Source organism: Cibotium barometz, chromosome 32 (genome assembly GCF_041138505.1).
Source record: "Cibotium barometz isolate CiBa-2024 chromosome 32, ASM4113850v1, whole genome shotgun sequence".
NCBI classification, from domain to species: domain Eukaryota; kingdom Viridiplantae; phylum Streptophyta; class Polypodiopsida; order Cyatheales; family Cibotiaceae; genus Cibotium; species Cibotium barometz.
Window position 1 is genome coordinate 844,953 of NC_141077.1, and position 15,833 is coordinate 860,785.

Sequence of the window (15,833 nt, forward strand, 5' to 3'; positions counted from 1 at the left end):
GCATGAAAGTCTAAAATTCCAAGGCATTGAATGATATAGAATGACACCATGTACCACTTTCAGCTTCATCAAAATCATGCCTAATGAGAGAATCTGCCTCAGCATTGCATGCTGGTCGTAAGAGGCATGGACATACTGCCCTGCAAACCACTTATGCTGTCGTCTCTCCGCTGGGTCAGGAAAATACAAATCCTCGAAATGGCGAGCGAGTCTGACTCAGCTTGTTCGAGTTACAGCGGAAGAGATGAGATGCTCGAAGTCGAACGCAGTCATGTCTTGTGTGACTGGGTGAGGTCGGGAACACCAGATAAGTATGGAACTTCCATCTAAAAAAACAATTTCTTTGATTAAAAGTTCTTTATTAATGAGACTTGCGGAATGAAATTACATTATGAAAAATGTTTTTTTTAGTTTTTTATTGATAAGAATTTGTTTATCCTTATTAGTTTTCAACAGGGCTCTGATACTAGCTGTGAGGTCCCTGCGCCCTCCCGTGGTGCCCTGCCGCCGCGGCGGCGGTGGAAGCGGCGTCGGCCTCCCGCGTGGGGCGGGGATCCACACTCAGGGCCTCACCCGTGGATGTCCAGGGACGAGAGGCTAGCCTGGGCGGTCCCTCCGAGACCGGGCCCGAAAGACTCCCCTTGCCCGAAAGGCACGGGCGATTCGGCCATGGGAAAAATCTTCTAACGGGCGAATTACTCTAACGAGTCAAAGTCTTAACTAGTTAAACTGATCTGAATGAACCTGAAGTCACATAGTCAGATCAAGAAGAGACTTGCACATGGAATCACCACTTTTTTCCTCATTTACGAGGCACAACCGCTGATCCCCTCCCACAGAACAAGGTCTTCTCTTAGGATTTAAACTAATTAACATAACTAATCGTATCTAGTTGTTTCTCAAGAATCCTCCAATCTAGCCTAACCCCATCCGGCCCATGGGTTAGCCAACCACCCGACCACTGTATTGGTGGGATTCCTTTATAAATATTTGGTTGTGTTTTTGCCCGGGTACCGAGGAAAAGAGTTCCCAAGCCCCCTAGCCGGTGATTCATGCAAAATTTAAGGTAGGCGTACCACGCACACACCCAATATGAAATTACCATTTATAACAGATTCGACTGGCTTTACAATCCTTCAATAGAAATCATAATATTTCTGATCATCATTTTTCGAAATTCCGAGTCCATTGTATTACAATAATATCCTCTGCACTTTCTGTTGAAGACCAGCTAGCCAACCAATGAGATCCAGTATCAAAATTTGGTTTCCAAAAATCTTTCCTTTTAGTCCATTCGAAATCTTCCTCGATGTATGCATGGGTGTCCTAGCAAACCGCGATCCCGTGCATTGCCTGGTCAAAACCCTCTAGGATCCTCCTTAGGTGTTCTAGCACTTCTTCACTCAAGGACCGCTTCGTCGGTCCTCGCCCGTCCTACCGAAAGCGCACCATTTTAACCGTACCGAGGCTGGTCAAGACCTCGGCAGGCTTTGCTGCGAGCAACGTCCCGTGTGACGAATCCCCGCCCACCACCAGCTGTTCCAACAAACCTCCTTTTTTAGAAAAACATAAGCCAAATGCTTCCTCTAGCATTCTGGCATAAAACAGTCCTTTGAATTAAAATAAACAGAGGTTCCAATGCAAGTAAAATTCTAATTTGAGATTGGTTCTAAAAACCCTTTTTCCATAATACCCAGTTTTATAATGAGGATCCTTGATCTCTCATCAAGGTAATCTACCCATCATTTAGTCTGATTGTCCAACTAGATTCTTAGTGAGTTCGATCAGGAAAAACTAGTTTAGTTCTGGTAGTCTATTCTTTGTGATCAGAACTAGAATTGGTCACAAAGTTTTTACTTGATTCAGATTGAGAGATGGATAAGTTTTTACTTGATTCAGATCGAGAGATGGACAAGTAGGTTTACTATCCGTCTCCCTCTCGTAGTCTAACCAAATTCATTCGGTTTAGTTCTACAAGGATTCCCTTCAGATAAACATCTAGTTTTGGGTAAATATCCATTTAGTGATTTTACCAATTAAAATATCCAAAGATATTCCTTCTATCACATAATTTCCCAACCTTAATTCATTAGGTAGAATTATGGTGGAAATTCATCTTTTGACACTAAAATTTAATTCAAATCCCTCTTTTCTTAATTATCATAAAAATTCTTCTTTTTAACTAAATATCATACCTATTTTTTTAATAAACTTGAAATCCCTCTTTTTCTCATTTTAATGAGTGCAATCCAATTATCATGGGAATTCCTCTTTTACTATAAATTAAATCTGTTTAAAATTCTTCTTAAAAATTACATAAAAATATCCATTAACTCCATTAAGCTAAAAATTCCACTTTTCTCATTTAAATATTTGAATTCCATTATGGTGGGAATTCCTCTTTCATCATTTAAACTTATCTATGCAAAAAGATAAATTTAACTAAATTTCCTCTTAAAATTTAAATAAAAATCTCCATTAATTCCTTTACACTAGAAATTACACTTTCCTCATTTAAATATTTAAATTCCAATATGGTGGGAATTCCTCTTTCATCATTTAAATTTATCTATACAAAAAGATAAATTTAACTAAAATCCTTCTTTAATTTTTAAATAAAATATACATTATTTAGCATCCCAATTTTTCTCTTACTTCATTGGAATACATGGATTTCCATTGTCACTGGATTACTCTTTTAACATAAAAATGAATTACTAGAAATTTCTCTTTTTCCTAATTAACTATTTATGCATAAACAAAAAAATTAAATTTTCCATGATTATAATGAGAATCATTCAGTTAATCTAGGATGATTAATCCTAGAATATGGTAGGAAGTCCTCTTTTCATATTATGAATGAAAATGATTTATGTGTTAATTTTTCAGAAATTTTACCATAGCTCCGCTGCTATTACTGATAATTCTTAATAATTTTAAAAACATAAAGTTTGGTAATATCATATGATAGAATAACCATTAATTGGATCAATATGCAATTATGGACTTGTTTCCTAATTTTTCCATGAATTAAATAGCATAAAAGTATTAAAAAACTGCTTATTTGGCCTCAATTTGACAAGCATAGAAATTACTTTTAGATTAAAGAATTACTTCATGAGAAGCTTCATTTGAATATAGAATAGGTCATAGGAATGACCATTATTTGGGGGGGGAGAGAGAAATGCTTTAAAAAAATATTATAATTTAAGTATAAATGGAAATTTATGTGTTTTATCCCTACAATTCATTAAAGAACTTCAATTGTATTAAAAAGCCATTCAGTTGAATGCTTCTCAATCTTGAGAGGGGTTGAGAAGAGAGAAACATTTGGAGATTTTAAAAAAAAAAGACCATAAATAGATTGCTTGATTCTTTAATCAAAGTAGAGGCCCCCAACAAATCAATTGGTTTGGTATGTTGATGAAGACTCCAAGGAAGATTGAAGAGAGAGAGAGAAGCTCCAATCTCTTCAATTTGTAAAGGATTTTTAGAGGATAATAGAAAATAAGCTTATCTTAGAGTAATATTGGAATAGTTTAGTTCACAGATGAGAATACAAAAGAATGAGGGTCTATTTATAGGTGAGGGAGGGCACTAACTGAGTCCAATTGAGTTCTAGAATTTTCCAGCTTCAGTTTGGCTGAATTTGGACAAGATTTGGACTAGTTTGGCTCCCTTTTTTATTTGGTTTGATCCAGGAGAGAGGAGAGAAAAAAATATCCTATTATTTTTGAGTTTAAAACTCATCCACACATGTGAAATAGGCGCCTCCTTGAAGGGCCCCCTTCTCCTTACCACCAATGTGTCAAAAATGAATGATTACTCCAAAATATCTCATTTTTTAATTAATACTTCATAATTTTTAACTAATAAATCTAGTACTCAGTCAACTCTTCATCTTATGTAGGCATTTACTCATTTCTGGGTATTTTCTTTTATTCTTTGGATTTATCTTATCCCAACACTTGGATTAATCTTATTGGTCCATAGGAACCTTAATCCAAAATTTTCAAAAAATCTTGACCCTTAGGCGCTAAGGTCTTCTAAATCATTTTTAATTAATTCCAATTGCACCTTGGAAAATCTATTTTGATTTTTTGTTTCAGGGAAACATTTTTTGATATTTGTAAAATTTATTTATCCAAAAATATCCTAATATTGATTTACCACTCTCTAGAAATTTTTATCTCACTAGGCCAAACAAGAAAAAATAATATTTTCTTGTATTCAGAAACATAGAATGATTACGATGAAGTAGAGGCTTATTTGTTATTCAGGCTGAGGAGGAATCTTACAGAAGTCCCCTAAGGTATATTATCCACTTCAAACCGCTTTTTGCATAACAAAAGAGGATTTCCACACATAGTACGGCCTCGACATAGAAGGAAAGGACCCAAGGCTCTTAAGGGATTCAAATGTCTCGGAATGTGATTGGTTGTCAGTATTCAAGCACATGAGGGAGACAGGTGCATATCGGATTAAGTGCAATAGTATTTGAGCAGAGAAGTTCCAGGATGTTTTGATACTTTACAACAAGGTATACCAGAAGCGCCTTACGAACATGGAGTTTAACATTTCATTTGCTAGAGCATGTGTTGCAGTTCAAACCAAGTGTTGTCATAGCAGGAAAGGCAATGTCTTTTTCTTGGGTTGTTGTTGCCGAAGATCACAACAATGATCTTCGGAAAGGTGGCTACTTTGACAGCCATTTCCTCCGTTGGAAGGTAAACAATGGTGGCGTGGACAGTGCCGTGGAGGAAAATCTTCACCCCCAGGATAATGCCTCTTGAACAGATTATACTTAATTTCTAATACACCTTTTGAAAATCTTTTTGAACTTCTGTTTCAGGGGAACTTATTTCAATAAGATGAGGTATTGTTCTATCCAAAAATATTTAAAATCTGAATATTATCTCTCTAGAATATTTTCTCTCTCTAGGCCAAAACAGGTAGAAACAAGATCTTTTATATTTCTGAAGAGGGGAATGAATTACAGGGGAAGATACTGGACATCATGAGGGCTGGGGGGAGGAATCTTACATTCTACCCCACTTAAAAAATGTGAGATGTCCTCATCTCGCAGGTGGAGTATGATCTTTTTCATCTTCTTCTTCTTCTTCAATCACTTCCAGCGTTACTGATTTGAAAGTGGACGACCGATTTGGGAACAACTCTCTTTGACTTCCCCTATTCTGAGGTGGAGGTCTTGCATTACTTTGGGTTGAAACTGCAGGTTGGACAGAGGGTCTACCTCTGGGACTTCCCTGATTTTGGCGGATAGAACCATGATTACTCTGGATGGAAGGGGCTGGAGTCTGGAATCTTGATCCCTAATATTCTTGCCCTGAAAACCCTTATCCAAAAGGAGTTGGGCAATCCATGCTGTGATGTCCAAATCCTTGACAATTATAGCATTTCACTCTCTTGCTCAAGGGTGGAATTTCTGAAGTTGAATTCCAAGGGATTGAGTTTTGGGAAAAGGACATTTCTTCTATTTTGGAACTTCCCATATCCTGGGTTTGACCCTGATATCTCTTAGGTGGAGGAAGATTGGAATCACCTTCTGGAAATAAAAATCTTTTGAAAGGCGATAGTGCTAGCTTTGGTGGGACTTTGACATCAAAGGCTTTGGCAAAATCCTTCGCCATCCGAACTGCTTCGGCCATGGAAATAGGTTTGGCATTCTTGACTAAAGTATCTAATGGCTCGTTCATTCCCCGAATGAACCTGGCCATCACAGCTTCATCCAATTGAGGGGAATATTTAAGGAGAAGGGCAAAAGCCTGATGGTACTCTTCAATTTTTCGGGTTTCCTGTTTTAGTTCCAAGAACTCATTCATCTTAATTTCAAGAAAGCCTGGGGGACAAAACCTCTTTCTAAGGTAAGCCTTGAGATCGGTCCAAGTTTGGGTATTTCGGTCGAGACGGTTTGTCTCACAATGGTTTCTCCACACCACTCTAGCTGTCTCCACTATCTTTAGCCTTGCAAGTGCCATTTTACTCTTCTCATTGTACCCGGTGACATCGAACATTATCACAAGGACTCGTCCCATTCATCCTCATTGCGGTTTCGCTCAGCTTATTACATTTCAACCAATTTTCAGGGATCATCATTTTTCAATCAGAATCCAAATCAACTCGTCAGTTCTCAACCAGAATTTAAAAATCATCTCAACCACATTCGAATTCATCAACTCGATAGCATTAATACTTATAATTTCAAGTCTTAGATTTACTCGTATATATAGCCAGTATAAAGAGCTGCAGTTATACCCTCGGTATATACGGGTAGTCATGGTTCTTGGAACTATAAGGTAAATACCATCATGTCTAGGCCTCAAGCAAGTCAAGGATTCCATACAATTGCGGTACTTCCGTCTGAAGACCCAATTACCAATTTACGAATTTCAGTTTGAATATCAAATTGTATAAATTTTATCACACAATTACAACCTTTTAGTGCCTCTTGATAAATTTTTGACATAATTGGCTTCTCGGTTGATCCTCATTAGCCAAATAGCTCTGATACCAACTGTGAGATCCCTGTCCCCGCCGTGCAGTCCCCACCGTGCAACGGATTCGGGGGTGCTAGCAGCGGAAGTAGCACTTCTTGCGTGGGGTAGGGTCCCACACTCGAGGCCTCGCCCACGGATATCCGAACTAGAGACTAATCCATCGGTTTTTCCAAAACCGAACCCGAAAAACTTCCTTTGCCCGGAAAGCACAGGCGATTCCACCAGGATAACTTTTTCCTAACGTAGTCAAAAGCCTTAACTAACTGAACTGATCTGACCGAACTCGTAAGTTCCATAGTCAGATCAAGGGACAGATTATTGCACTTGGATCATAGAGACCAACGCTTTTTTCCTCATCGAGAGGCACAGCCGTTGATCCTTTTTCCATAGAACAATTTTTGTCCGGGATTTACTTCATCTATCAAACTAAACAGAAATTGAGTTTCGATTTAACGATCCATCAGTCCAGCCTAACCCCATCCAGTCCCATAGGTTAGCCAACCACCCAACCACTGTAGTGATGGGAACCAATTAGGAATTTGGTTAGGTTTTGTCCCGGGACCAGGGACAGGAAAAGAGTTCCTAGGCCCCCTATGAAGTTCATGCAAACATAAAACTAGTCACACCACTTACACACCCAATATGAAATTGCCTTTTTCTCAGCGCATCAGCTAACTTTAAAACAATCCTTTAATGAAACCATTATGTCAATGATGACAATCCTCAAAATCTCTGGTTGAATCCATATTTCCAATCATACATTCATCGGTGCACTTATGGCATCATTGGCAACCAGAACGCTCACCTTTCTATTCACTCAGGGGCCTTTTCAATAGTTCCTAGCTCATAATACCCGACAATATTTTCACATATAAAAATCAAGATGGAATCCTCGTTGAAGATCAGCAAGATCAATCAACAGATCCATATAAGAGAGCCATGGACTCATCCGTTGAGGACCAGCAAGGTCAATCAACCAGATCCATGCCCAGTTTCAGAAAACAACTCTTACTCCTTGTTCCAATATCTTCCACGACGCACGTGTGGGTATCTTCGGCAACCCAGAGCCCGAGCACCGTATGGTTAGCACCCTCTAGGATCCTTTGTAGGTCACCTAGCGCTTCACTCATAGGCCGCTTCCTTGGTCCCTCATCCACCGTACTGGAAGCTCACCATTTAAATCGAACCGAGGCTGGTCAAGACCTCGGCCGACCTTGCTACGCGAGGCGTCCTCCATTGACTCTCCGTCAGCACTTATCAGTTAGGTCTCCCACGACCTTAATCACAAGATGGTCAAAATGCTTCCCCAGCATTCTTGACATAAAACAGTCATTTACAAACAGGTCATAAATACAGTTTCTATATTGAACTCTCGTCTTTCCACATTATTCCACATTAATCCATATTATTTAATCCAATTCCAATTCATATGTGTATCCATTCTTGACCAGATACATCATTTTCTATCCCATCACATAGGATTCATTCACTTCACATAACATCCATTCCTATCTTTCTTAATTTACATTACGTCTCCTCACATCCATTTCTCATTATATCTCATTCGTTCAGATCTTATATTATTCATTCACATTCTGATTCACATGACATCTCATCTCATCCATTCACTCATATCGACTTCATATCCATTCACATTCATATTTGCATTCATTATTCCACACACACATCCACATTCACATCTACATTTATACATCCATTTTCACATCCACATTCATACATCCAAATCTAAATCCACATTCATACATCCACATCCACATCTACATTCATACATCCACATTCACATTCACATCCATACATCCATATCCACATTCCACATCCTCATTCACATTCACATACATCCACATCCACATTCCATATCTACATCCATATCCCCATTCACACATCCACATTCATATTCACATGCATCCACATTCACATTCCATATCTACATCCATATCCCCATTCACACATCCACATTCACATTCACATTCACATCCAAACATTCATATCCACATTCCACATCCTTATTCACATTTACATACATCCACATCCACATTCCATTCACATCCAGACATCCATATCCACATTCCACATCCTTATTCACATTTACATACATCCACATCCACATTCCATATCTACATCCATATCCACATTCACACATCCACATTCACATTCACATTCTCATCCATACATCCATATCCACATTCCACATCTACATCATTTCTTTCACATACATATAACTCTATCTTTTCTTTCACATACATACATCTCCATCTATTCTTCGTTCATTTTCATCTAATTGATTCATTTCACATCCTCATATCTATTTATAGAATACAAGAGAATTCTTATTTTCGATATAAGATTTCTTTACGCATTTATTTATGCATAAATTCTAATTTAAGGAGACTAACACTTTCAAAATAAAAATCAATCTTTTATGCATCTTCCTATGCATAAATTCATTTTAAATGAGAATGACACTTTTGAATAGAAAATCAAATCTTTAATGCATCTTCCTATGCATAAAATCAAAATTGACGAAAATAACTCTTTTGAACTAAAAATAGATTTCTTTATGCATCTTTCCATGCATAAATCCAATTTAGTAGAAATTACACTTTTAGAATAAAAGAATTTTTCTTATGCATCCTATTTATGCATAAAATCAAATATGATAAAAGTAACACTTTTATAATAAAATAATAATCTTTTATGCATACCTCTATGCATGAAAATCAAATATGTTAAAAGTAACACTTTTACAATAAAATAATAATCTTTTATGCATACCTCTATGCATGAAAATCAATTATGATAAAAGTAACACTTTCACAATAAAATAATAATCTTTTATGCATACCTCTATGCATGAAAATCAATTATGATAAAAGTAACACTTTTACAATAAAATAATAAACTTTTATGCATACCTCTATGCATGAAAATCAAATATGATAAAAGTAACACTTTTACAATAAAATAATAATCTTTTATGCATACCTCTATGCATGAAATTCAATTATGATAAAAGTAACACTTTTACAATAAAATAATAATCTTTTATTCATACCTCTATGCATGAAAATCAACTATGATAAAAGTAACACTTTTATAATAAAATAATAATCTTTTATGCATACCTCTATGCATGAAAATCAAATATGATAAAAGTAACACTTTTACAATAAAATAATAATCTTTTATGCCTAAAAATCCATTTTGATGAAAGTAACACTTTCATAATAAAAGAAAATTATTTCTTTATGCATAAAAATCTATTTTGATGAAAGTAACACTTTCATAATAAAAGAAAATTATTCCTTTATGCATAAGAATAATAATAATCAATATGCATCTTCTATGCATGAAAATGACACTTTTATAGTATAGAATTGATAGGAATTACTCTTTTAGCATAATAAAAATTTCTTATTTCCAAAAATTTTGCCATAACCTCCTTTGTATGGCTGACCATTTTTCAATTTTTCCTACTTAATTTTGTCTTAAAAATTAACTCTAATTGATTTAAAGTAGTCTATACTAATCAAAATTAACTTATAAAAGAGAAAACATTATAAAAAGTTTAATTCCTACAATTTTCACTTAACTAGGATAAAGAAGGGTTGATTCTAAGAAGAGAGAGGGGAAAAGCCTTTCGATCAAGGCATAATATCCATTTATCACTTCAAACAATCATAAACATTAGAAAAACATAAAATCAATAAAGAAAAATACAAGAATCTCTACTTACATAATTTCTTGGAGCTTTCCTTTGGCTTGATGGTTTGAGGGTTCAACTCTTGTTTGTAACAAGAGTGGCCACCAATCTTTGGAAGAGGGAATTGTCAAAAACTAGTGAATTATTAATAAATTCACAGTTCTTGGCTTGGGAGGAGCAGAGTAACAGTGCATAAAACACTATTGAGTTTCAACAAAGGGGAGGGCTTCTATTTATAGGAAAAAGTGAGCCTCTAACCAAGCCAACTGATTCTAGAATTTTCCAAATCAGTTTAGTCAATTTTTGACCATTTTTGGGTCAGTTTTGGTCACTTTTTGGATCTAGTTGAAACAGGAGAGAGGAGAGATGAAAATATCTCATTATTTGGGAGTTTAAAACTTATTCAAGCATGTGAAATAGGCACCCTCTTCATGAGGGAAATTCCGAGGTGTCAAAAATGCATCATTTCACCTAAATATCTCTCTTTTTTAACTATTAACCTTGTCCTTAGTCAACTCTTCATCTTATGTGAGTATTTACTCATTTTTGGGGGATTTTCCTCTTATTCTTCTATTTATCTCCTCCCTACATTTGGATGAATCTTATTGGTCCATAGGAACCTTAATTTAAAATTTCGAAAAAATCTTCACCCCCAGGATAATGCCTCTTGAACATATTATACTTAATTTCTAATGCACCTTTTGAAAATCTTTTTGAACTTCTGTTTCAGGGGAACTTATTTTAATAAGATGAGGTATTTTTCTATCCAAAATATTTAAGATCTGAATATTATCTCTCTAGAATATTTTCTCTCTCTAGGCCAAAACAAGTAGAAACAAGATCTTTTATATTTCTGAAGAGGGGAATGAATTACAGGGGAAGATACTGGACATCATGAGGGCTGGGGGGAGGAATCTTACACATATCACTCAATGTGCTTTGCATCATTATGCACTCTTAGGGATCGATGTATATTTCCCTACTGTACTATGGTGATTCGGCATAGTGCTCATTTGAGTGTGGTTTGGAGAGAAAGTAAAGACCTTTGTTTCATTTTTACATGTATATAATTTGTCACCAAGATGCTAGTTAACACTCACATGTATGCTAGTTGATAGGATCCAGTATGCTAGTTAACTAACATGCTAGTCAACAGTCACCTATGTTAGTTAGCACTCAACATTTTCTAGTTAGCAGTCACCTATTCAATAGTATGCTAGTCAACAGTCACCTATATGCTAGTTTATAGTCCCCATTATGCTAGTTAACACTTACTAGTATGCTAGTTAATAGTGCCAAGTATGCTTGTTAATAGTGTTAAGTATGCTTGTTAACAGTCACCTGCTAACAAGCATGATAATTAACAATGCCCAGTATGCTTGTTAATAGTTACCTATTAACAACCATAATAGTTAACAGTGCCCAATATGCTAGTTTATAGTCCTCACTATGCTATTTTATAGTCCCTAGTATGCTAGTTAACAATGCCCACTATGCTTGTTAGTCACCTGTTAACAAGCACGATAGTTAACAGTGCCCAGTATACTAGTTAACACTCCCCTAGTATGCTTGTTAATAGTTTCCAACATATTAGTTAACAATCATATGTTCACTAGCATGCTAGCCAACAACCACCCATGTTAGCTAGCACTTAAATATGTTTAGTTATTAGTCACATGTTCATTAGCATGCTAGTCAATAGTCAGCTATGTTAGTTAGAACTCAAGTATGTTTTGTTAACAATCACATGTTCACTAGTATGCTATTTAACATTACCAATCTGCTAGTTAACAGTCCCGAGTATGCAAGTTAATGTTAGCTCTCATCTATGCTAGTTAGCAATGACCAAATATGCTAGTTAGCACTTCTTACCTATGTTAGGTCTCAACAATGTTAGTTTAGTAGTGACCAGATATGACGAATACCACTTTTGAACTATGTTAGCACTTTTCAAGAGAAGCCCCAACCAAAGTGGTAGAATACCTACTGGATGTTGAACTATTCACAACTCATACAGTCACTCCCATCCCCTAGACGGTATGATGAAATGCTAACATTTTTTGTCATAGTTCTAATGGAGGATAACATTTCCAGAGATTAGTGAAAGCAGATTGCTATGCATATCGGTACTTTCACGTCATAGCTGACCAGGTTTACAAGAAAGGGATTGACCAAATCCTTTGGAGGTGTATCCCATCACATGAGCAGGAAGGTGTCCTCAGAGAATCTCACCAACAAGGAATCAGTGGAGGACACTTCACCAAAGAAATCAGATGTTGAACTATTCACAACTCATACAGTCACTCCCATCCCCTAGACATGGTATGATGAAATGCTAACATTTTTTGTCACAGTTCTGATGGAGGATAACATTTCCAGAGATTAGCGAAAGCAGATTTCTATCGATATCGGTACTTTCACGTCATAACCGACCAGGTTTACAAGAAAGGGATTGACCAAATCCTTTGGAGGTGTAACCCACCACATGAGCAGGAAGGTGTCCTCAAAGAATCTCACCAACAAGGAATCAGTGGAGGACACTTCACCAAAGAAATCATCGGGAGAAAAATCCTCCAAGCAAGACTCTGGTGGAAGACAATACTTGGTGATGCCTGCGAAATGGGCCAAGCAATGTGATGTATGCCAACGTCTTGGCCAGCCACCAATAGACAGAGACAAGATGCCACACAACCCAATCCTTCCCCTAGAACCATTCCAGAAATGGGGCCTTGACTTTGTTGGCCCATTTAAACCCCCATCCCGTTTCATTGGTCATAAGTATATCTTAGTAGCAATAAACTATAGCACCAAATGGGTTGAAGCTCATGCTCTTCGGGATAACACAACACAATCAACTACCAAATTTCTGTACAAGATGATCATCACTTATTTTAGATGCCCCATAGAGTTGATTAGTCACCAAGGCAAGCACTTTGTCAATGACATCATCAAAGAACATCTCATCATTCATAAACGGTTCCCAATATACTATTCGCAAGCCAATGGTCAAGTTGAATCAATTAAAAAAATCCTCAAGAAGATCCTCACAATGTTGGTCAATCAAAATCACAATGACTGGGATGAAAAGCTTTATTCAGCTTTATGGGCATTCCACACAGCCTATAAGATCTCCACCGGAATGAACTCTTCAAATTAGTATATGGCACTGAAGTAGTCATACTAATGAAATTCCTAGTGCCAAGTCTTTGCATTGCTATTACAGAAAAGCTAAGCTCAAAAGAGTCCCTTTAACATCGTTGGGGCCATCTCCTTGCACTGGTGGATGAAGTTCGCCTCAAGAGTTTCTATATATGACCACAATCATTTAAAAAAGAAGGAAGAAATGGGTCGACCATCATTCCAAATTTTGGATGTTCAAAGAAGAAGATCCAGTTTTGCTCTTCATTAGGGGAAATTTGGACTCAAATTGGGTCCTTTAACGATTGCTACACATTCTCTCTCTACAAAAATAGGCTTGTGGTAAAATTTTTACAAATCAATTAAGAAATGAGTGGATTTTGAACATTTGGAATCTACTCTTTGAGACCTTTCCAATGATATATAGCATGATGGAAAATTTTTCATATTCAAGAAGTCTCCAAATTTGGTGATGATGTGGTATGTTACATGCCACGCCATCACCAAATTTGGGGACTTCTTGAGTATGCAAAATTACCCATCATGCTATATACCATTGGAAAGTTCTCGAAGAGTAGATTCAAACTATCCAAACTCTGCTCACTTTTGAGTTGATTTGCAAAACAATTTTCCATGAGCCCATTTTTGTAGAGAGAGAGAATGTGTAGAAATCCTTAAAAGGCCCAATTCAAGTCCAAATTTTCCCTAAAGTCATATTCACATGGGTCCACATTCCGAAAAAAAGCTCTAGTGGACAAGACCATTTTGGATCGTGGAAAAGTTCTACGATGGCACTTTCCTTTTTGGCACAATCACTGGCGAACATTTTCAAAAGCCTGTCGTCGACGGCTATCACCTACAACCCTACCACATGCAGATGTCGTCGAATCCCTTCATTAAGGTGACATAACCACCAATCTACTACTTGAGCATCCATCACCATTATGATGACACCCCTCTCCAAACAATCATGACAAATTCACCTCAAGTGCTCACCAACATGATGGAGTCTAATCAAATATTTTCAATTGCAGTGCACCAATGCTACATGGTAACTCTTTTTAAACCTCCCTTAATTCAACTAATATGGGTGTATATATTTGTTTGAATGCAGAACCCCTTATTGCCCCAAGCTATAACCTTTTGCCTCCAACCACCTTCTACGTTTCCTCTCACCTTACACATGTTCTGCATATAGCCGTGAAGAATACCATATACATACCCAAAGCCAAACTCCTAACCTTAGAAAACCCAACCCCCATATCCAAAACTGAACTACCACCTGTCTGTACATCCACATATCATGAGGCACAACATACTCCCAAAATCCAACAACCTATAGTTCCTTCTTCTGTCTCTAACTGCACAACTCATAGTCACCATCACCCTAGAAAAAAGCCACCTCCTACAATGGCAGTCCTGGCTCTCATAAAAGTTTCCATCATCAAGGACAATGTTCTGGTGCCACTAGTCAAGATCTTTACAACAAAGGGAGAAGTTGAGGACAACCAAAAAGAGAGCCGCCTTCTTCGCAACACTGCAGATCAAAGAATGGGTTCTCAAAGCTCACTCTTGGCTATGCCAAGAGCCAACATGGTAGACAGTTACTTTGGTAGCATAAGGCAAGGAAGCCAGCATTCTGAAAGATGGAGATATAGCAACAATGACACCAAAAGACCATCTACAAGACAACAGTATGATTCTGAAGTTACTAATAGTAGTAGTAACACGGAGAAACATGCAAACTCAGGGATCATATTCAAGGATCATGGGCAACTCCTCTACCTCCTATTTGTGCTCCTACCCGAGCTTGTTGGAATAGCACTAGAAGAGGCAGAGCCATCTTGGTCTCACAACATCACCTTGCGCTCTGAAGTAAGTGGTCAAGACATCAAAGCGGCAAAAGCAGTGGAAGTGGATATACCCCAACAGACCCTGCCAACACTGAATCCGCAGACACCTATCAGCATGGGAAGGCTATAGCTATTGGAAGTGTTGAAGGATTACTCCACTGCTCTCTAGAAGAACTACGACTAGCTGCATAACTGGCTAGTCTCCATGATAATTCCCAACAAAGACCAATAGCAAACCGACAACCACAACACCGCTAAGATCCTCTCTCACATCAAGGAACTCAAGGCAAGCATGTTGGGAAGAAGTCAGTACTACCCTGGAATTTTTCTTCTGGAAGTCTGCATCTAGGAAGTAATTTATCCCGTGGAAGACATTCGTCATCTTCCACCTTCCAAATCAACTTGTCCAAGATGTGCCTGCTACCATAGCATTCAGGATGTCGCCACTACAAGTGCCGAACCAAAGATCATCACCGACTCTGGTCAAAACTCACAGAGATAAAATATATCTAATAGTCTAGAGGATGATAATTTTGTGGGTTTGAGTCGACAGATTGGCCTTCCCAGCAGGTGTGCCAAGTGGTAGCCATAGGCTAGCCTGAG